Raw genomic sequence first — 22,050 nt, 5'->3', positions numbered from 1 at the left:
CTTGTCTTATGTAAATGTAACTGTTGCAGCTCCCCTGTGCAGGGAAGTGTAATTTCTCTCAGTCTGTACCCTTGTGTTTTTTCCATGGATTCCAATCGTAAAAATTTCCTAAACCTGTCTATATTCCCCTAAAATTCATATTTCAACAATCATCATTCAGAACTGCCTGAAAGCTGGCTGAATGGAAGTCCTACAACTAGAGTAGAAGGAAGCACATTGAGACTGGTAGGAGGGAAGAAGCTTAAAATGGGCTGGTCTGACACCCACACATGCCTTTTTTTTTTTTTTTTTTTTTTTTTTTTAAATCAGGAGGAAGATTTTCTCTGTTGAGGCTGCTTGTGAGGAACAAGTGGTCCCAGCCCCACACCAGACCCCTCAGCCCAGGGTTCCAGAGCTGGGAAAAGCAGTCACTGTAACTATGGCTTTAAAATCCAGCAGGGATTGTGGCTGAGTGAGAAGGAGGCTGCTGGAATCCCAGGTGTCCCTCTTACAGGGCCTGAGCACAAACTTGCACAGTCACAAATGGGTCCCAGGCACATATGGGAAGGAACTAGATTGCCTTGCATTGGGGTAGGAACTTGAGGATGGTTATCTCCCAGACAGGGGTGCTCACAGGGGTCATTGTTCCCATGTTAGGACATCTCCTGTCACAGAGATATAACTGGCTTCCATATCCGAGTCTCCATCTGCCTAGAGCACACTATTTGCTCTACCCTTGGGATTCCCTGAGACAACACCCCATTAAATTTGCAGCCCCGCCAAAGCCTTTTGCAGCAGATTTTCCATATGTATGGCCTGTCCTTGATCAGGCTTCAGAGTTTGGTAAAATCTCTCAAGCAAGTTGTTGCTGGTAACAGCATGCCCAAACCTATTAATAAAAGGCCCAAGACCCAGCACTAACATCAGCCTACTTTGCTTCACAGCTAGGCCTTCCCTGGACACCTCCAAGTCAAATGCAAATGACAAATAGCAGCCATATTCAGATCCCTCTGTAGCTCCTGCTGGTTGGCCCCAGGCAGAGACTGACTTTGCACCTCCTGGGAGCCCCTAGTGTCAGTGTACCCAGTGGACAGCTTCAGACCATAGCAGATTACAACTCTACACATCTACAAGAGACACACTGAAGGGGCAGACTCAGTGAGCACCAAAGCCCCACTGAAGCATGTCCTACTCCATAGGGGTGTTTCCTGCACAGCAGTTCTCCCACTGTAATCACAGCTAGTCCTCACAGCCAATTGGCAAAAGGTCAACTCCTCCCAGTGATGCCAACAGCAATCAAGGCTCAACTACAAGACTGTGTATACAGCCCACACAGGGGCACACCTAGAATGCCCAGCTCAGATGACTGGGGAGGCTGAGCCATTGGGTCCTACAGGACACCTACTATATAAGACCACTCTACCAATTTCAGTGTACATAGAAGCTATATCTAAATACAGAAACAATCACAAGGAATCAGCAAAAAACAGAGACAAAGAAACATGTCACAAATGTAAGAAATGGAAACAAGCACACTACTGGATACAGAGTTCAAAACTATGGTTATAAGGTTACTCAAGGGTCTTCATGAGGCTTTGAAGGATCTTAGTGAGAATGTCAAAAACACAAAAAAGGACAAGATAGAAATTAAGCATACAATAACAGAAATAAAGAATAATTTATAGGAACTCAAGAGTAGAGTAGAGGGTTACAAGAATGAAATCAATAACTTGGAATATGAGGGAGCAAAAAAAAAAACAACCAAGGAGAAGACCAAAAATAAAAATAACTCAAAAATATGAAGATAGTGTAAGGAGACTCTGGGACAACTTCAATCCTACCAACATTCACATTATGGGGGTATCAGAAGGAGAAGAGAGAGAGTGAGATATTGAAAATTTATTTGAAGAAATAATGACAGAAAATTTCCCCTACATGGTGAAAGAAATAGATTTACACATACAGAAAGTGCAGAGAGTCCCAAACAAGAAGAACCCAAAGAGGCCCACACCAAGACACATCATAATTAAAATGCCAAGGGTTAAAGGCAAAAAGAGAATCTTAAAAGCAGCAAGAGAAAAGCACTTAGTTACCTACTAGGGAGTACCCATATGACTGTCAGCTGATTTATCAACAGAAACTTTGCAGGCCAGAAGGGAGTTGCAAGAAATAATCAAAATCATGAATAGTAAGGATCTACAAACTAAGATTACTCTCCTCAGCAGAGCTATAATTTAGAATTGAAGGTCAGATAAAGAGCTTTACAAAGAAGAAAAAGCTAAAGGAGTTCATCACCACCAAACCAGTATTACATGTAATGTTGAAGGGTATTCTTTAAGAAGCAGAAGAAGATAAAAATAGAAGAAGGAGGGCAATTAGGAGAAGAAGGAGAAGAAGAAGAAGAAGAAGAAGAAGAAGAAGAAGAAGAAGAAGAAGAAGAAGAAGAAGGAGGAGGAGGAGGAGGAGGAGGAGGAGGAGGAGGAGGAGGAGGAGAAGAAGAAAGAGAAGGAGAAGGAGAAGGAGAAGAAGAAGAAGAAGGAGAAGAAGAAGGAGAGAGAAGAAGAAGAAGAAGAAGAAGAAGAAGAAGAAGAAGAAGAAGAAGAAGAAGAAGAAGAAGAAGAAATAACAAATAGGAAAAATAAAATGGCAACAAATACATATCTATCAACAATTATACCTGAAAATCAAAATAAATGAACAGAAAATCTAATGAACAAAATAAACTGGTGAATCAAATAGAATCAGAAGCATGGAAACATGGACCAGACTGACAAATCTAAGAAGGAAGGGATGTGGGGAGGTGGGAAGAGATTAACCAAAGATCTTACCTATGGGCACACACATTAGGGTGGTGAAGACTTGGGGTGGAGCAGGAACTGGGTGGAGGAGGGCAATGGTGGGGGGGAAGTGGGACAGGACATCTATAATATGCTCAAAAATAAAGATTTAAAATTGAGGGGTGTGAAAGAATTCTGGGAACTAACTTCAGAAGATATAAACTCTGACATCTCAGTTCTGGGAGATTTGCTGACCTTCAACTGTAAAAACCAGGATGATGAAAACCAGGATGATACACCCCAGAAAAATCACTTGACCAGTTTTGAGGTTCTTATTGGAATGGGCTGTGCTGGTCTGCACATAGAGAACTTTTCAACTCCATCCCTTCGATCTCTTCATTCTGCTTTCCCTCTGTCTCCCTATAAAAACCTCTGCACCTGGCTCAGAAATTCGGCTTGCATGGTGGTAGCCAGCCAAACCTTGGTTTGGTTACACAATCATGATTGTATTCATGGATTAAATTATCTTCTTGCATTTAATGTATAGCTCTCTGCTTGATATTCTCCATTAAATTAAATATCTCTCAAATTTAAAAAAAATGCATCTCTTCTTAATTTCAGATACCTTTGTAACTACTGCTCTAACTCTCTTCCTCTTTTTAACAGATGCAGTTGATAAGCATGAAGTATATTTTCTATATGCACATCTTTATCTACTAAGAATTGTTATGCCCAGATTTCAAGATCCCCTAAAGGACATCACCAGGGAGCACCGAGTCCAATGCAAAAGCATAGAGTCTTTATACAAGCCCGGGGCTTGGTCCCTCTGCCTCCCCTACCAAGGCAGCAGTAGGGTGTGAGAGAACCCCGAGTCCCATGAGAACAAAGAATTTATAGAGCTTGGGGTCAGGGGGTGGGGGTACACTCTGACCACTGATTTGGCCGATTCCGGTTGGTTGAGTGAGGGCCTGGGGCTAGTGATGCAAGGGCAGGGTGCAGCTAGGGTCTGGTTACACAAAGACGGGGGGTAGGGGGGGGTGGCTAGCATACTTTTGGCCTTGGGCTAGTTTCCCCCGCTTTCCCATTGGCCCAAATAAGGGCAGGCTGAGTAACTGATACATTCAGCAGCTTTTTCTTGAAAGAGGGGTTAGGGACACAGCTATCAGTCCTGTTCTGTCCTTTCAAGAATCCCATACTCTATTGTATTGAACCATACAGTTCTCCATTCTTTTTTTAAAATTTATTTTATTGATTTTTTTTTACAGAGAGGAAGGGAGAGGGATAGAGAGTTAGAAACATTGATAAGAGAGAAACATCGATCAGCTGCCTCCTGCACACCCCCTACTGGGGATATGCCCATAACCAAGGTGCATGCCCTTGACCAGAATCAAACCTGGGACCCTTCATTCCGCAGGCTGATGCTCTATTCACTGAGCCAAACCAGTTAGGGCCAGTTCTCCATTCTTAATCGTGTATCTGTGGTGATTTATTCACAGTTATCTCTACCTGAAATGCACTTATTTTCCTTCTTAATCTGAATAACTTTGTGGTAATCTAAATAGCCACCCTTCAAATAGTTATTTGCCATATTTTATGAAGGCATTCTTCTGTTTTTTTTGTGACTTGTCCTCATTTAATTACTGTTCTTATGACAGTCTTCAAAAAAAATAAAATAAACAGCACCTAGAACACATGGAAGTTGATACATAACCTTTAAACAAACGTTTAGAAATGCCATTGTTATATGAGCTATGGGTGCCAATGAAGACTTTCTTGGGGGAAGTGACATCTAAATTGAGACCAGAGGATTGAACATAAATTCATAGGTGAAAGGAGTGGGGTGGACAGAAAAAGTTTTAGCGGAAAAGCATGTATCATCGGCCTAAAAATAAATTAATTAAAGTTATATGTTTAATAAATTAAAGATGAATGAAGCCAGAGCAATAAAAACACAGTGGATAGTGGATAAAGCCAGAGCTGGAGGAGAAATGCATCAGATCACACAAAACTTGTGGTGCATTATAAGTATTTACTTTAATCTAAAAACAATAAAATTTCATTAAAGTTGTTTAAGCAAAAAGTTTTATATGATAAAATTCAGTATTTAAAATGTTTCTTTTAGCTATGGAAAGAAAATGAAACCTATCAGAAGACTGTACAACAGTAGTTCACCCTTATCCATGGCGAGTACATTCTGAGACCCACAATACATGCCTGAAGCCCTAGAGACAGTACTGAGCCCTATATATATCCTATGTTTTTTTTTTTGTATCTGCATAACTTTGATAAAGTTTAATTTATGATTTAGGCACAATAAGAGATTAACAACAATAAATGATAATAAAATAGAGAAATTTTAATAATATACTCTAATCAAAGTTATGCTCACGTGCTTTCTCTGTCTAAATATCTTATTTCACTATACTCACCTTCTCACTTAAAGGAAGCACTTTACAGCTTCCCTTTGGCATATTTGAGTTGCCAGGATCACCATTCTTGTGCTTCGGGGCCATTATGGAATAAAATAAAGGTTTCTTGAACACAAACGCTGAGATACCCAACAGTTGATCTGATTAAACAGCTAGCTACTACGTGGTTAAAGGGCAGGGAGCAACACAGTGTGGATGCACTGGGCAAACGGATGATTCACATCCTGGGCAGAACAGTTCAGGAACTCACAATATTTCATCATGCTACTCTGAACAGCGTGCAATTTAAAACTGATGAATTTTTTATTGCAGGAATTTTTCACTAAATATTTTCGTACTGTAGTTGACTCTAAGTAAATGAAACTGTAGAAAATGAAACCTTGGGAAAGAGAGGAGTACTGTAAATAGGGCTGGTGACTTACACAAAGGTGTAGGCTGTGAAGATGGAGGGAGATAGGCAGACTCAATAGCAGTGGAAAAGAAACACATGATAGCTGTCTTTGATGCATGTCTGGGAGTGAAAAGAGGAATGAATCAAATAGATTTGAGGACAGAGAAAGATTAATTCAGTTTTGAACACTTTCAGCTTGTAAGAATGGTTGTATTAGAAATGCAGAAGAGGCAATTAGAACCAAAGACCTATTGCTCTGGGGGAAAAAAAAAAAAAAAAAAAAAAAAGCCTGATCTACTGATATAAATTTGGAAGCCATAGGTGTATCCTTAGGGGGAAAGCAGTTTCCAGTAATGGTGTGATCAAGGGTGGGACAATGTGTCATACACAGTAAGGAGGAGAGAGGGAAAAGAAATATTTCCAGTTTTTCAGAACCTCTTTTACTAATGAAAGGAGATGGTCTGAGACTTTTTAGTTTTAATTGAAGAGAAGTCTAGATTTCTTACTCTAACTTCTGCTTATCATAATCAAGAGTTTTTTAAACTTTATATTTTAGTCATCTGTCACCAAGAAGTAAAACAACTAAAAGATCAGTGTGATAGATGGGTTGGCCTCATGAAGTTGTTCATAAAAGTTTTGACTCAAGCATCATTTATCCTTGGTGTAATTCCTGGGATTAAATAGAAATCCCTTCCACAGACACCATTATTATTCCCTTCTGGCCATCACTATAGTATTTATTACTCTTTACTCTAATTACTCCTCACTGATGTTGGATCCTCTCAGACTCTGTGAGGGCAAGGGTTTGGGTTTTCTCCTTAGCATTCAGCCAAACAGCTGGCATGTGGTAAATTTAGCTTGTGATGTCTTGTGTGTCTTCATTGCAAATAGAGTAAAGTAGCCAGCACCATCTATGTGTCTCAAGCTATTCATTTATTTGCCCTCTGTACATTTTTCTTTTGATTTTATATGTAACTAGTAGCCCGGTGCACAAAATTCATGCACTGGGGTGGGGGGGGGCCCTCAGTCTGACCTTCACCCTCTCCAATCTGAGACCCCTCGGGGAATGTCCAACTACCTGTTTGTGCCCACACTTTTAACAGATAACAGCTCCATTGTTGTTTCTTTCTTACGCTTAAAACCATTGGAATTGGCAGGTATTCAAAGTGTGTATACATTTTGGGGGGACACCCTGTATATCTCTAGTCAGCAGTGAAAGAAACCAACAGCAGATTTGGAACCCAAGACAGGGAACCTCGCTCACTCCCCACATGTCTCCCCACTTCACTTTCCACCTTCGTGGACAGCAGGAGAATCAACGTTTTCTCTCATTAATTCGGAAAAGCACATCCTGTCACCCGCTGCCTGACAGGAGTGTGCCAGGCCCCAAGCAAGCGAGGCTCAGTCAGGGCAGCCTTCGCTCATGGGTGCTGGCACCCAAAGTGCACATTCCTTCTCTACAGTCGCCCTGACTATCCCACTGTTTCACTGAGAGGACAGAATTCCTCTCCGCCTCTGGGTTCTTGATCTTGAACGCTGACCGCACCCACCAAGTGTGTCTGTCTTCACCTGCTCCTGCCTCAACACCTGCATTAACCCCCCAGAGGTGATCTTGTAGCTGAACTGGCCTCCGTGGGAACAGGGCATCACCACTTCGCCCTCTCACTGTCATCTCACAGGCGCCCACCCTCAGCACCCAGGACACCCAGACACTCTCCAGAGGACGTGAGCACATCAGAGGGGATGTGTGCACATCCTGTGGGGGTGGTAGGCATGCCGGGTTGATGTAAGTGCGGTGGAGAGGCGGGGGGAACTTGTGCACGCCTTGGTTTGCAACTGTTGCACGCACGGGAGGGTGACAGTGTGCAGGGGTATGTTCGCATTCCAGGGTGGGATGTGCACACCGGAGGCCTCTGGCTTTGCAGATCTGCAAACCCCCGTGGTGTGGCCAGGAGGACGTCAGTCTGGCCCACCATGGTGGCTGTCCCTGCAATCCTGCACCTTCTGGGCCAGGAGGCGGATCTTGCGCAGCCACTCCTGGGCGCTGATGGCCTGCAGGTGCTACTTCAGCTCAGCCTGCAGGCTCCGCTTGGCGCGCTCACAGCTGTCACCATCACCATGTGGGGAGTACAGGCCACCTTCTGCCAGCCTGCCTCCCCTGTCCAGAGGCTCTCTGCACTGCTCACCTTCCCAGAGTGACTGGGGCTGGGCGGAAGCCAGGCATCCTGCCCTGCCCAACCCCGGCCGATCTGCCCCTGTGCGAGCTGCTGTCCTGCCGGGAAGGGTTATGGATCCAGGTCCCAGGACCGTGGACAGTCTCAAGCGCTACCCCCCACCCAGCAGGATCACAGATTCAGTCCTGGACTACAGACAGCTGTAAGCACTGCCCCCCACCCCGCAGGGTCACAGATCCGGGTCCTGGACTGTGGACAGCCTTGCCCGCTGCCGCCCGCCTTCAGTATACAAATTAGCTGCCATCTTGTTGCTTCAGGGTGGGGGTACCTATTGGGTGCCTGGCCAGTCTGGTTGAGGGGATGATGGCTGTTTTCAGGCTGGTGGGCAACTGAGGCTCCCAACCTCTCCTTTCTTCTTTTTTTTTATCCTGGGATTTATTTACCTGCTATGGCTGTCACTAGAGCTGAGAGCCGGTTTTAGCTCTGAGGCTTGGCTCCAGCTCTGAGACCTCGGCTGCGGAAAGCAGGGATCTGGGTTTGTTTGGGTTCTATAATTGAAACATTGTTGTGGTCCTGCTGGCTGAAGCCCGGCTGGCTGAAAACAGGTTTCTGGGGAATGTTTAGCTACTATATTTGCAACATTGTTTCTTAGAGTTGCAGCTCAGAGACTGGTAGCGGCAGGCTGGGAACCTTGGCTTCCTCTGTCACTGGAGCAAGCAAGCCTCGTATTCACTTCAGCTGCCCCGCCACCTTGGTTGGCAGTTAATTTGCATATATCCTGCTGATTAGCCAATGGGAAGGGTGTCGGGGTTATGGTCAATTTGCATGTTTCTCTTTTATTAGATAGGATTTTTATCTAGGGCTATACTTCCCAAAACTTTCAGGAGCATTTGTTTTTCCATGCAATTATTGTGGGTTTGTTTGTTTGTTTTTTCATATTTTAGGCCTATACTTTTTCTCAGATAATATAATTAATTTCAGGAAGAAGGATAAAGTATGCTGTTGCATTGTTACAATAAGGTGAGGCTGCATCCGGATGAAGGGCAACAGCAAGAAGGAGGGAAAACCCACATGTAGAAGAAATAGTTTTACGCCTCTGTCCTGTGGAATGGTAAAAATTCTCAGACTAAGGGGGAAGTCTGAGGTAGTCACTCCTGGAGGCAGAATGTACCTGGAGGAAGAACCGAATTGGTGGATGTTAGACACAAATCAGGAGTCACTTGAGAACATTAGAAAACCCCAAGGGCTTTCTCAATACAAAAAGGATTTCAAGTGAAGGGAGAACTTAATCCCTCTCCAACAGGAAGAATGGGTTTGAGACGCTGCCAGAGAAGCCAGTGGAGGAAGGAGATGATTAAAGTGCAGGCCCTGTAGCACAAACACACCTATGTGGGATCCTAACTCCAGCATCTACCACAGGGTGACATTCGTAAATTACTTAATCTCTTTAACTTCGTGTCCTCTTTTACAAAATGGTACAGACATCATCAACTGCCCTTGTGGGTAGTTTACATACAAGACATAGTAATCCAGGACTTAGTAAGCGTTCAATAAATGTGTAGCCACTGTTAGCATTATTAACAATATTATGATGGTTTATATGATAGAATAGGTAGCTTTCTGTCTTCTCCTTTTATCTCAGCCACCATGGTTAGAATAATGAAATAATAATTTCAAATTCCATTTGTTAATATGGAGAGAAGTTACGATAGTCTGATGAACTGCGTTCCAGTGGAAGTTTGCAAATTGAAGAGTTCAGTATTGGTGCCAAGACAATGGTGACCAGGGACTGGGAAGAGGTTAGCACTGGCAAAGTAACCTAACTGTGTGGACACTTACTTTATCCCCTCCCATCCCAAATGTCCTTGTTATTATTCAAGAAGTCTACACACACATTCCAATAGTCACATTACATTAGCAGCATCTCCAGGCTGTGTTTGTTTCTCCTATAAAAACACAAAGAGCTAATCATATACAATTTCCTTTTTATATTTGTTTTCTTTTTTTCACTTCTTTGTCAGCAAATACAATTTCATTCTGTTTGTTTATAGTTATTCTTGGACAATTTTGAAGATTTCTTCATTTCTATTATGGTACTGTCTTCCAAGGTGTTAACCATTTAACCCCACTTTATCTGATCAACACTTTGTAAGCATATGCTTTTTATGAAATCATGTTACATAAAAATAAAGTGAGAAAACTGTAAAAATGTTCCTGCATATCAGACAGATCTATAATTATAAAATGTATTACAATTCTGCAACACTGTTTTAAAAAAGTCAATTTCTTTTAGGCTAGTGAAATATCTCTTGTGGCATTGAGAGATATCTAGCTGTCCAAGTAAAACGTATAGCCAAGTAAACACCTAGTTTCAGCTATGAATATTTTAATGCATCATTCAAAGTGTTTATCAACATTTAAAAATCCAATATTTAATAATTATGTATATGCACTCATATATATAGGCACACACATGCACATATGTAGAAAATATATTCATATTCATATTTTAAAAAATACATTTTCTTTGACTTTAGAAAAGAAGGGAGAGGGAGAGAGAGATAGAAACATCAATGGTGAGAGAGAATTATTGATTGGCTGCTTCCTGCATGCTCCCTACTGGGGATCAAGCTGCAACTCGGGCATGTGCCCTGATCAGAATTGAACCATGACCTCCTGGTTCATAGGTCAGGCTCAACCACAGAGCCACACTGGCTGGGCATATTCATATATTTTTAATGAAACATTGAAAGAATATGTGTATGTTTGTTTTACTCTAGCTTCTAAGTAGCCTCAAGATAAAATATTAATCTCCTTTATATATCCTTTCTATCTTTCTTTGGATCAAATTCAACAGGCAGAGACAGAAAAATATAATGGGAAAACACACCAACTTTTGTTTCAAACATGCCTACATTCAACTATTGCCTTTGGCACTTATTAACTAAATGACATTTATCAAATTACTTAATCTCTCTTATCTTCAATTTTCTTGTCCACCTATGAGATTGGTGATACCTTTTTGATGGGTTGTCTGAAAAATTAATTTGGTAGTCTAACCACAGTACCTGAAACATAATAGGTACTTAGAACATTGAAATTAAAATTATCATTAGAAAAAAAGACTTCTGAAGAACTTGTATAAGCATGCCATTTGGAAACAATACAATATCATGGTCTTATAAAGTTAATCACAACTTTTATCAGTTAAGACAAAACGAAGTGAAACCTAGTCAGTCAATTTTCTGAAGTAATAGTTTATTCAAAATGAAAAAATAGAGAATAAATATATAATTGGAATACAATTTTTCTGTTTTGCTTTTCCCCCATAATGATCATGATTTATATTACATTTTCATACAGTAAATTGTTATTATGGTATGATTTGGAGTATAAAATCCTTTCTGACCAATAAGATTTTCTTCTCCTTAAAATTTTTATCATGTTATTGTTGTTTGGCATTAAGTATTCCTTCAGATGAAATTTATTATGTAAAATACATAAAAAAGCCACTCACTAGGATCCACAATAATATCAACATAGAAATCTGTAATTTCACATTATATTTAATATTTCCTAGAGCAGACAACTCCTGGTGAGGGTGTATAGACTTGCTGTTAGGAAGGGAGTAGTAGAGGAGATGGCATTGATATTCATACTCAATAACCACACTGGGGGAGGATGGCTAATTGTATGTTCCAAGATGATGAATTAGTCAAGTGACCTAAAGAAAAGCACCAGCAATGAAGAATGTACCCTTCTTCTCCACATACAGAAAACTTCCAGATGATCTTGCTAATTATAATGAGCACTGGTAAGGTATGCGAAAATTTCCAATTAAACCAACAAACTAGGTCTATACACTGAGAGGCCAGATTATTATGACTGCCTGATGTTTGCAGGCAAATTAGCTATAATTTCGTGAAGTTGCTAGAGGGCCAGACCATTATAAATAGGTAAGAAGTTTGTTTACCATGACAGTAGAAGTGATTTTTTTCTGAAGATATGGGTAAACAATGCGATTTAACAGCCTTTGAATGTGGGATATATATATATTACACTGAGTGGCCAGATTATTATGACACCCCATCAGTACTTTGTTGGGCCACCTTTTGCCTACAATACTGTGGCGATTCTTCTTGGCATTGACTCCATGAGATGTTGAAAGGTGATGCAAGGAATCTGACACCATGCCTGATGAATAGCACTGTCCAGTTCTGTGAGATTTGATGGTTGTGGAACCAGCTACCTGATGGTTCTTTTAACTTCGTCCCACAAATGATCCATTGGATTGAGATCTGGTGATTGTGGGGGCCACCTAAGCAGGGTAAAGTCTCCCTCATGTTCTTGAAACCACTCCTGTACAATATGAGCACCGTGGCATGGCGCATAGTCTTGTTGGAAGAAGCCATCTCCATTGGGATACACCATCAACATGATAGGATGAACTTGGTCAGCAATGATACTTAGGTATGTTGTGCTATTCAGATGTTGCTCCACATGAATTAAAGGGCCCAAATCATGCCAGGAAAACATGCCCTAAACCATAACACTGCCCCCACCAGCTTGAAGGGTTGTACTCATGCATGTGGGGTGCATGATTTCATACTGTTTCCACCAAATTCTCACTCTGCCATCTGCATGATGCAACTGGAAACGTGATTCATTGGACCACATGACTTTTTGCCAATGCTCAACTGTCCATTCCTTGTGTTCCTGTGCGAATTGGAGACGTTGTACCTTGGTAACTGCAGACAGCAAATGTGTGCAAACAGGCCTTCGGCTTCCATATCCCATATGATGCAGTGTACGGCTAATTTGCCTACAAACGTCAGGTGAACATAATAATCTGGACACTCAGTGTGTATATATACATATCCCACGTTCAAAGTCCGTTAAATCGCATTGTTTACCCATATCTTCAGAAAAAAATCACTTCTACTGTAATGGTAAACAACCTGCTTCCCTATTTATAATGGCCTGGCCCTCTAGAAACTTCAGTGCAAAATTATAGCTAATTTGCCTACAAACGTCAGGTGGTCATAATAATCTGGTCACTCAGTGTATAATATTATGACAGAACCACAGATTAGGTACTTTTGGCTATGTAAAACTTAAAAACAAACAGCAAGAAGTAAAACATCAGATTTAAAAATATGAAAATGAACTTTATATAAAAGTTCAGCAAGTTCTATGTAAGAAGTAAAACTATTGACCTAATGACCAAGGAATGAAGCCAGGTAATTAATGAATAAAGCAGTTCTAAGACTTTATTTCTTGATAAAGAATAAACTGGTAGATAACCTTGACTGACATGAGATGGATGCATTTTTAATTGCATCCTTAGGATGAGGATAAATTAGCAAAATTATTGTTGCATTGTTAGGAAAAATTTGTAAAGACAAATAAGAATTAACATTAGAATTAATATTAAAATTAGAAGAAGTATGAGCTACTGAAATATTTAATTTAAATCTAGGGTGTTAGCTCCTTTCAAAACTATTTCAAAATAAAGGCAAAAATCAGTTATAAATAAAACATAATTTTTAAGGTCACTAAAATGTTAATATTATTTAATATTACTAACTTAAAAATTAACAAAATACAAAAATAATTGAATATTTCACTCCTTATTAAAAAATACTTGGAAATTAAAGAATAGATGTTCAATTATTAAAAATGAAAATGTGCCAAGTTAGTTACATAAAATATCTATATTTAGAATATTTTTAGGATAAATTATTAAATAGTGTGTGAGTAGAAGATATGATTGATATTGAAGTTCTTGTTTTGTATTGATAAAGGGTCCTCCAAAAGTAATGTACTAATGTGCAATCTTTCAACCATGTATGGATTCACATATAGTTTATATTCAACTCATTCTTGACCCTTACAAGAGCTTGCTTTTAAAAAAAAATTATTTGTCTTCTACATCTTTCATCTTTTTTCTCTTTCCTGGCCCCTTTCTCTGTTCACAGACATCCTTGAACCTTTTTATCCTAAAAAGGGAATCATTCTTGGGCTATCCAGTTTTCCCTTTCAGACCTGGCAAACAAATAATCTTCCTTCACTTGTCTCTACTTCCTAACGTACCTTAAATCTCCATTGAAACCATTGCTATCCCACTGATATACCCAAATTCTCTAGAACTTTTTTATTTTTCTTTTATTTTATGTCTTGGTGACAGTTGGCTCTCTTTATCACTTTTTTTACTTGAGATGTTACCTCATTTGTGCTCTGTAATGTCTTTTTTCTCCAAGTTCAAGAAATAATGATTAGAGCATGTTTGTCAAAAGTTTGAAAAACTGAACTTCTTAAAATTAGTATTTGAGCTTCACCTACAGATAATTAATACCAATTATCTTGTCAATTGAGATATTTAATACCCAATTGTTTATATATAGGTGATTTGCAAGTAATGTATGCTGAAATGCTATAGCATCAATGTTCCACAAATTGTGTGCTGCAGAAAACTAATAATCCACGCTACATTAAATGATGTCTTATAAAAGGCTCTATTATCAAATAAGTTTACAGAATGCTGAGTTAAACAAGTATAAGCAGACTTGTTTTTCTTTTGGAGTGAACTGAACCTTTATTATGTAAACACTCATTTTACTACTCAGCTTTTTCTTTTTCCCAAAGTAATTTGAAAGTTCAACCTTTATTGGCTGAAACTTCTTGTAATTATCTAGTTAGTAATGACCCAGGAAACCAAGTTTTGCAAACATCCATCTAGAAAAAAAGAAGAAATTATGTACATGTAGGTTTATATCCTAAGCTAATTTATTTTTCTGGCATTGTGATCTTTGAAGAATACATTTAACTGCGTAAGGTTTCAAGTTAGTTATGTCTGAAGGAAGGCTAATAAGGGATAGATTAAAAGACTGCTGTGAGGGTTACATTTATTAATATAATGAGACATGGATATAGTTACAGTGCAAAAATTAGTCTCTCTTCTCTATATTCAATAAAATGGAAAACACTGAAAAATAAGGTTAACACTTGACAAAGTTAATAAGTGAATAAGTTAATTTTTAAATTTTGTTTATCCTTTCTAAGGTATTCCATTTACCCCTCATTCTATGTGTCTCAACCTTACTCTAATCACATCTATCCTTAAAGAAAGGATAATATATAGTAGTTCATGTCAGGATGAATTATGATGTAGTCCCTTTTCTATAATGAAGGATTTAATTTTGTTCAATTTAATAAAACATCCCTTTTGTGCAAGACTTGCATAGACACTGGTGCACCACAAGATTAGAGAAAAAAAAATCAGGAATAAGTCAACAGTCACAAATCTTATAAAAAATAATTAAGTACCTAAGTTAAGATGTCAGTGCCCTTTAAAAGAATAGCAAAGAGAGTTTCAGGAGCACAGAGAACACAGGGTTTTACTATTTCTGGCTGACTTAGTGAAGGATTACGAAACTAGTGGAAGAAGAAAAAGAGGAATGAAAGAATGAACAGACTGCCACTATTCTCACATTCACGCAGTGCCGGCTATGCTTTCCCCATTAACAAGGTAATAGGTTTCAAAACTGCTTCTTTAACTGCAGGATTTCTTATTGAAAACAATCTTATTACTGCATGTAAAAGCAGTGCCAATCCAATTAAAACAACAATGGAGTGCCCGTGGCCATGTACGTTTGCTTTCCCAGTTTGAAATGCATAGCAAAAAACAATGTTAAAACTCCATAATATTAAAGATTCTTTCAGAATCTTTCCACAATTTATATATTTAGGGTTATCTTAAACCCCACTTCTACACAATAGCTTTTTAAAAACAGCTGTTTTGACCCTCGCTGGGTTGCTTGGTAGGTTAAGGCACCCTTCCTATTGGCCACGATTTTGGGTTTGATCTCTGGTCAGGGCACATACAATAAGCAATCAATGAATGCATAAATAAGTGGAACATCAAATAGATGTTTCTCTCTTTCTCTTCCTCTCTCTCTCTAAAATCAATAAATTTAAAAAAAATAAAAAGCATCAATTTTGAAGTACAAATGACATCTAATAAACTACACACATTCTAAGTATATCCTTGAATAATTTTTATTTATGTATACACTCATGAAACCATTACAGTGGGGCCTTGACTTACGAGTGTCTTGACTAACGAGTTTTTTGAGATACCAGCTGTCTCTCGGCCAATTTTTTGCATTGAGTTAATAGAGTAATTTGAGTTAACGAGCTCAGTCTCGGAACGAATTAAACTCGTAAGTCAAGGCCCCACTGTATAACAACCAAACTAATAATCTATCCTTAAAAGATTCCCTCTCTTTCTATCCTGACCTAAACTTAGTCACTATAGATTAATTGGCCTTTTCTAAAATTTCATGTAAATAGCATCATAGAGTATGCACTCAAAGTTACCTGAATTCTTTTGCAAACAATTTTAAGATTCATCCATGTTTCTGCATGCATTACATATTTATTCTTTTACTACTACATATTATTTCATTGTATAGATCGATCTTATTTTTCTGTTACATTTATCTGTTGATGAACATTTGGGTTATCTAGAGGTTTCAGTGTTTGAAATAAACTTACTTGAGCCTCTGTGTTTAAAATAGACATTTTTGGCTAGACCGCTGTGGCTCAGAAGTAGAGCATCAACCCATGAACCAGATCACAGATCCATTTCGTTCATTTCCCTGTTAGGACACAAGACTGGGTTGTAGGCCCAATCCCCTGTGGGGGGCATGCCAGAGGCAGCCCATCAGTGATTCTATCTCATCATTAATGTTTCTATCTCTCCCTTCCTTTCTCTGAAATCAATTGTAAAAAATGATTTAAAATTGACTTTTGGGCTTGTGTAGCCTGCCCCCATCCAAGGAAAAGCAGCCTCCTGATCATCACACCCTCTGTCTGAGGAACAGCAGCTGTGTGTGAAGCATCCCCCCACCAGCCAGAGGAGCCACCACAACTGTGAACAGCACCCACCAGAGGAGCTGCTACCAACTGAGGAGCAGCTGCTACCACAACCACCTGAGGAGCAACCGCAGCCCGAGGAGCCACTGCCACCCAAGGAGCAGCCACTGAACGACTTAACATCTAGATATGGCAGTACGATCAAACATGGGTAGACAAAGAAACCCCCAAAGGAAAGAAAAGGAGGCCTCGCTAGAAAAGCAGCTAAGTGATACAGAAGCATGAAACATGACAGAAAAAAAAATTCAGATTAAGGGTCCTAGAGTGCATAACAGGATGGAGGAAAAAATCAACAACTTATGCAAGAAGCAAGAAGAAACAGATGAAAAAATCAAGAAATTATGTAAGAACCAAGAAGAAATGAAGAGCAATATAGCTGCAATAAAAAGCACCATTGAAAGTTTCAACAGTAGACTAGGAGAAGTGGAGGACCGAATTAGCGAATTAGAAGACAGGGAAACAAAACACACCCAAACTGAAAAGCAATTGGAGAAAAAAATTAAAAGACAGGAGGAGAGCTTAAGGGAGCTTTGGGACAACATGAAATGAAACAACATGAAATGAAACAACATACGAATAATAGGGGTGCCAGAACAACAGAAAGAGGAACAAGGATTAGAAAACCTATTTGAAGAAATAATATCAGAAAACTTTCCAGAGGTGGGGAAGAAAAAAATCACACAAGCACAGAGTCCCAAACAAGGTAAACCCGAAAAGACCCACACCAAGACACATCATAATTACCATGGCAAATGTTCAGGACAAAGAGAGAATCTTAAAGGCTGCAAGAGAGAGACGGAAAGTTACATACAAGGGATCTCCCATTAGATTATCAAATGATTTCTCAACAGAAACACATCAGGCCAGAAAAGAATGGGCAGAAATTTACAAAGTGATGCAAAGCAATGGAATGAATCCAAGAATACTCTATCCAGCAAGGCTATCATTCAAAACTTAAGTGGAAATAAGAAGCTTCACAGACAAAAACCGGCTAAGGGAGTTTATCACCACCAAGACAGAAATGCAAGAAATGCTAAAGAGACTGGTGTAAAAAGAAGAAATAAAAAGCTCAGAAAGAAAACAGCCACACAAAAAAAGAAATGGCTACAAACAAGTACCTTTCAATAATAACTTTAAACGTAAACGGACTAAATGCTCCAAACAAAAGACATCGAGTGGCTGAATGGATAAAAAACATGACCCATACATTTTCTGTCTACAAGAGACCCACCTCAGAAGTGGGACTCACACAGACTGAAAGTGAAGGGATGGAAAAATATCTTTCAGGCAAATGGAAATTAAAAGAAAGCTGGGGTAGCAATACTTATATCGGACAAAATAGACCTCAAAGTGAAGGCCATAACAAGAGATAAGGAAGGCCACTTCATAATACTAAAGGGATCAATACAACAAGAAGATATAACCCTGATAAACATATACGCACCCAATGCAGGAGCACCAAAGTACATAAAAAAAAACTCCTGGAAGATATCAAAGGAGAGATCAACAGCAATACAATCATAGCAGGGGACTTTAATACACCACTGACATCACTGGATAAATCCTCTAGACAAACAATCAGCAAAGAAACAGCAATCCTAAATGACTCACTAGATCAGATGGACTTAAATGACATCTTCAGAACACTTCACCCCAAAGCCACGGAATATACATTCTTCTGAAAGGCTCATGAGATATATTAAAAAATAGACCACATATTGGGTCACAAACAAAGTCTCCCCAAATTCAAGAAGATTGAAATCATAAAAAACATCTTCTCAGGCCACGATGGCATAATATTAGAAATAAACTACAATAAAAACAACCCAAAATACTCAAACACTTGGAAGCTGAATAGGATGTTATTAAATATTGATTGGGTTACCAATGAGATCAAAGAAGAAATTAAAAACATCCTGGAATCTAATGGCAATGAAAACACAGCAATCCAAAACCTATGGTACACAATGAAAGCAATCCTGAGAGGGAAGTTTATAGCTCTACAGGCCTATCTCAAAAAACAAGAAAAATTATAGTAAATCATCTAACTCTACAACTCAAAGAACTAGAAATGGAGCAACATGAAAAGCCCAGAGTGAGCAGAAGGAAGGAGATAATAAAGATTAGAGCAGAAATAAATGACATAGAGACCAAAAAAACAATACATAAGATCAATGAAACCAAGAGCTGGTTCTTTGAAAGGATAAACAAGATTGATGAACCTCTAGCCAGGCTCACTAAGAAGTAAAGAGAGAGGACCCAAATAAACAAAATCAGAAATGATAGATGCGAAATAACAACAAACCCCACAGAAATACAAATGATTGTTAAAAAATACTATGGACAACTCTACTCCAACAATTTAGGCAACCTAGAGGAAATGGACATATTTCTAGAAAAATACAACATTCAAAAACTCAATCAGGAAGAATCTAAAAATCTCAATAGGCCAATAACTATGGAAGAAATTGAAGCAGTCATCAAAAAGCTTCCAGCAAACAAAAGCCCAGGACAAGACAGCTTCACAGGGTAGTTTTACCAAACATTCAAGGAAAAACTAAAACCTATCCTCCTCAGACTACTACAAAAAATCTAAGAGGAAAGAACACTTCCAAGCTCATTCTATGAAGCCAGCATCCCCCTAATACCAAAACCAGGTAAAGACAACACAATGAAAGAGAATTACAGGACAATATCCCTCATGAACATAGATGCCAAAATCCTCAACAAAATCTCAGCAAATCGGATCCAGCAGTACATCAGAAAGATCATACACCATGACCAAGTAGGATTTATCCCATGCATGCAAGGATGGTACAATATCCGCAAATCAATAAACATGATACATCACATAAACAAATTGAAAGAAAAAAACCACATAGTCATATCAAATGATGCAGAAAAATCATTTGAGAAAATCCAATGCCCATTTTTGATAAAAACTCTCAGCAAGGCGGGAGTAGAAGGATCATACCTCAACATAATAAAAGCCATATATGACAGGCCCAGAGCCAACATCATACTCAATGGACAAAAACTAACACCATTTCCCCTAAAAACAGGAACAAGACAGGGATGCGCACTCTCACCACTCCTGTTTGATATAGTACTGGAAGTATGAGCCATTACAATTAGATAAGAAGAAAAAATAAAAGGCATCTAAATTGGAAAAGAAGTAAAACTGTCCTTGTTTGCAGACGACATGATATTATACATAAAAAACCCTAAAGACTCCATCAAAAAACTATTAGACTTAATAAATGAATTCGGCAATGTAGTAGAATACAAAATTAACGCCAAGAAATCTATGGCATTTCTATACACCAATAGTGAACTTACAGAAAGAGAGACTAAAAAAACAATCCCATTGACCATCGCACCAAAAAAATTAAGCTACCTAGGAATAAACTTAACTAAGGAGGTAAAAGACCTCTACTCAGAAAACTACAGGATGTTGAAAAAAGAGATAGAGGAAGACATAAACAGATGGAAGAACATACCGTGTTCATGGATTGGTAGAATCAACATCATTAAAATGTCCATACTACCCAAAGCAACCTATAAATTCAACACACTTTCCGTTAAAATACCAATGGCATACTTCAGAGATCTAGAACAAACTCTCCAAAAATTCATCTGGAATAAAAAAAGACCCCGAATAGCTGCAGCGATCCTGAGAAAGAACAAAATAGGTGGGATCTCAATACCAAATATCAAGCTGTATTACAAAGCCACTATTGTCAAAGCTGCCTGGTATTGGCACAAGAACAGACATATAGATCAACGGTATAGAATAGAGAGCCCAGAAATCGGCCCGAACCAATATGTTCAATTAATACTTGATGAAGGAGGCAAGAACATACAATGGAGCCAAGATAGTCTCTTCAATAAATGGTGTTGGGAAAATTGGATGGATACATGCAAGAAAATGAAACTAGACCACCAACTTACATCATACACAAAAATAAACTCAAAAATGGATAAAGGACTTAAATGTAGGAAAGGAAACCATAAAAATACTAGAAGAATCCAAAGGCAACAAAATCTCAGACATATGCCAAAGCAATTTCTTCACTGATACAGCTCCTAGGACATTGGAAATAAAGAGAAAATAAACAAATGGGACTACATCAAAATAAAAAGCTTCTGCATAGCAAAACACATCATCAACAAAACAACAAGAAACCCCACTGCGTGGGAAAACATATTTGTCAATGTTATATCTGATAAGGGCCTAATTTCCAAAATTTATAGGGAACTCATACAACTTAACAAAAGGAAGATAAACAATCTGATCAAAAAATGGGCAAAGAACCTAAATAGACACCTTTCAAAAGAGGACATTCAGAAAGCCAAGAGACATGAAAACTTGCTCAAAGTCACTAATCATCAGAGAGATGCAAATCAAAATAACAAATAACAATGAGGTATCATCTCACACCTGTCAGAATGGCTATCATCAACAAATCCACAAACGACAAGTGCTGGAGAGGATGTTGAGAAAAAGGAACACTCGTGCACTGCTGGTGGGAATGCAGAATGGTGCAGCCACTATGGAAGACAGTATGGAGTTTCCTCAAAACTAAAAATGGAACTCCCATTTGACCCTGTGATCTCACTTCTAGGAATATATCCAAAGAAACCAGAAACACCAATCAGAAAGGATATATGCACCCCTATGTTCATAGCAGCACAATTCATCATAGCTAAGATCTGGAAACAGCCTAAGTGCCCATCAGTAGATGAATGGATTAGAAAACGGTGGTACATCTACAGGATGGAATACTATGTTGCTGTAAAAAAGAAGGAGCTCTTACCATTTTCAACAGCATGGATGGAACTGGAGAGCATTATGCTAAGTGAAATAAGCCAATCAATGAAGGAAACACACATGATCTCACTCACTCATGGATAATAGAGACCATTATAAACTTATGAACAAAAATAGATACAGAGGCAGAGTTGCCTTCAACAGATTGTCAAACTACAGCGGGAAAGCCAGGGAGGGTTTTGGGGCCGGAATAGGGGGGGTTAGAGATCAACGGAAGGACTTGTATGCATGCATATAAGCATAACCAATGAACATAAGACACTGTGGGGTAGGGGAGGCTGGGGGATTGTTAAGGGCGGGAAAAAAAAAGGAGACATATGTAATACTCTTTGTAATACCTTTAGCAATAAAACAATTAAAAATCAATAAAATAAAATAAAAATTGACTTTTGTAGAACAACATATAATGAAATTGCACTGGTGCATTTCACAAAAAACTAGTGTTTTTTGTATCTATTCTTTTTTCTCTCTTTCTGCCTTCTTTTTGGCTTATTTTTCAACCCCATTTTATTGCCTTTGTTGACCTATTAAT

Source organism: Myotis nattereri (assembly GCF_964212035.1).
Source record: "Myotis nattereri genome assembly, chromosome: 2".
Taxonomy (NCBI): Eukaryota; Metazoa; Chordata; class Mammalia; order Chiroptera; family Vespertilionidae; genus Myotis; species Myotis nattereri.
Note: the sequence above shows the minus strand (reverse complement) of the source record.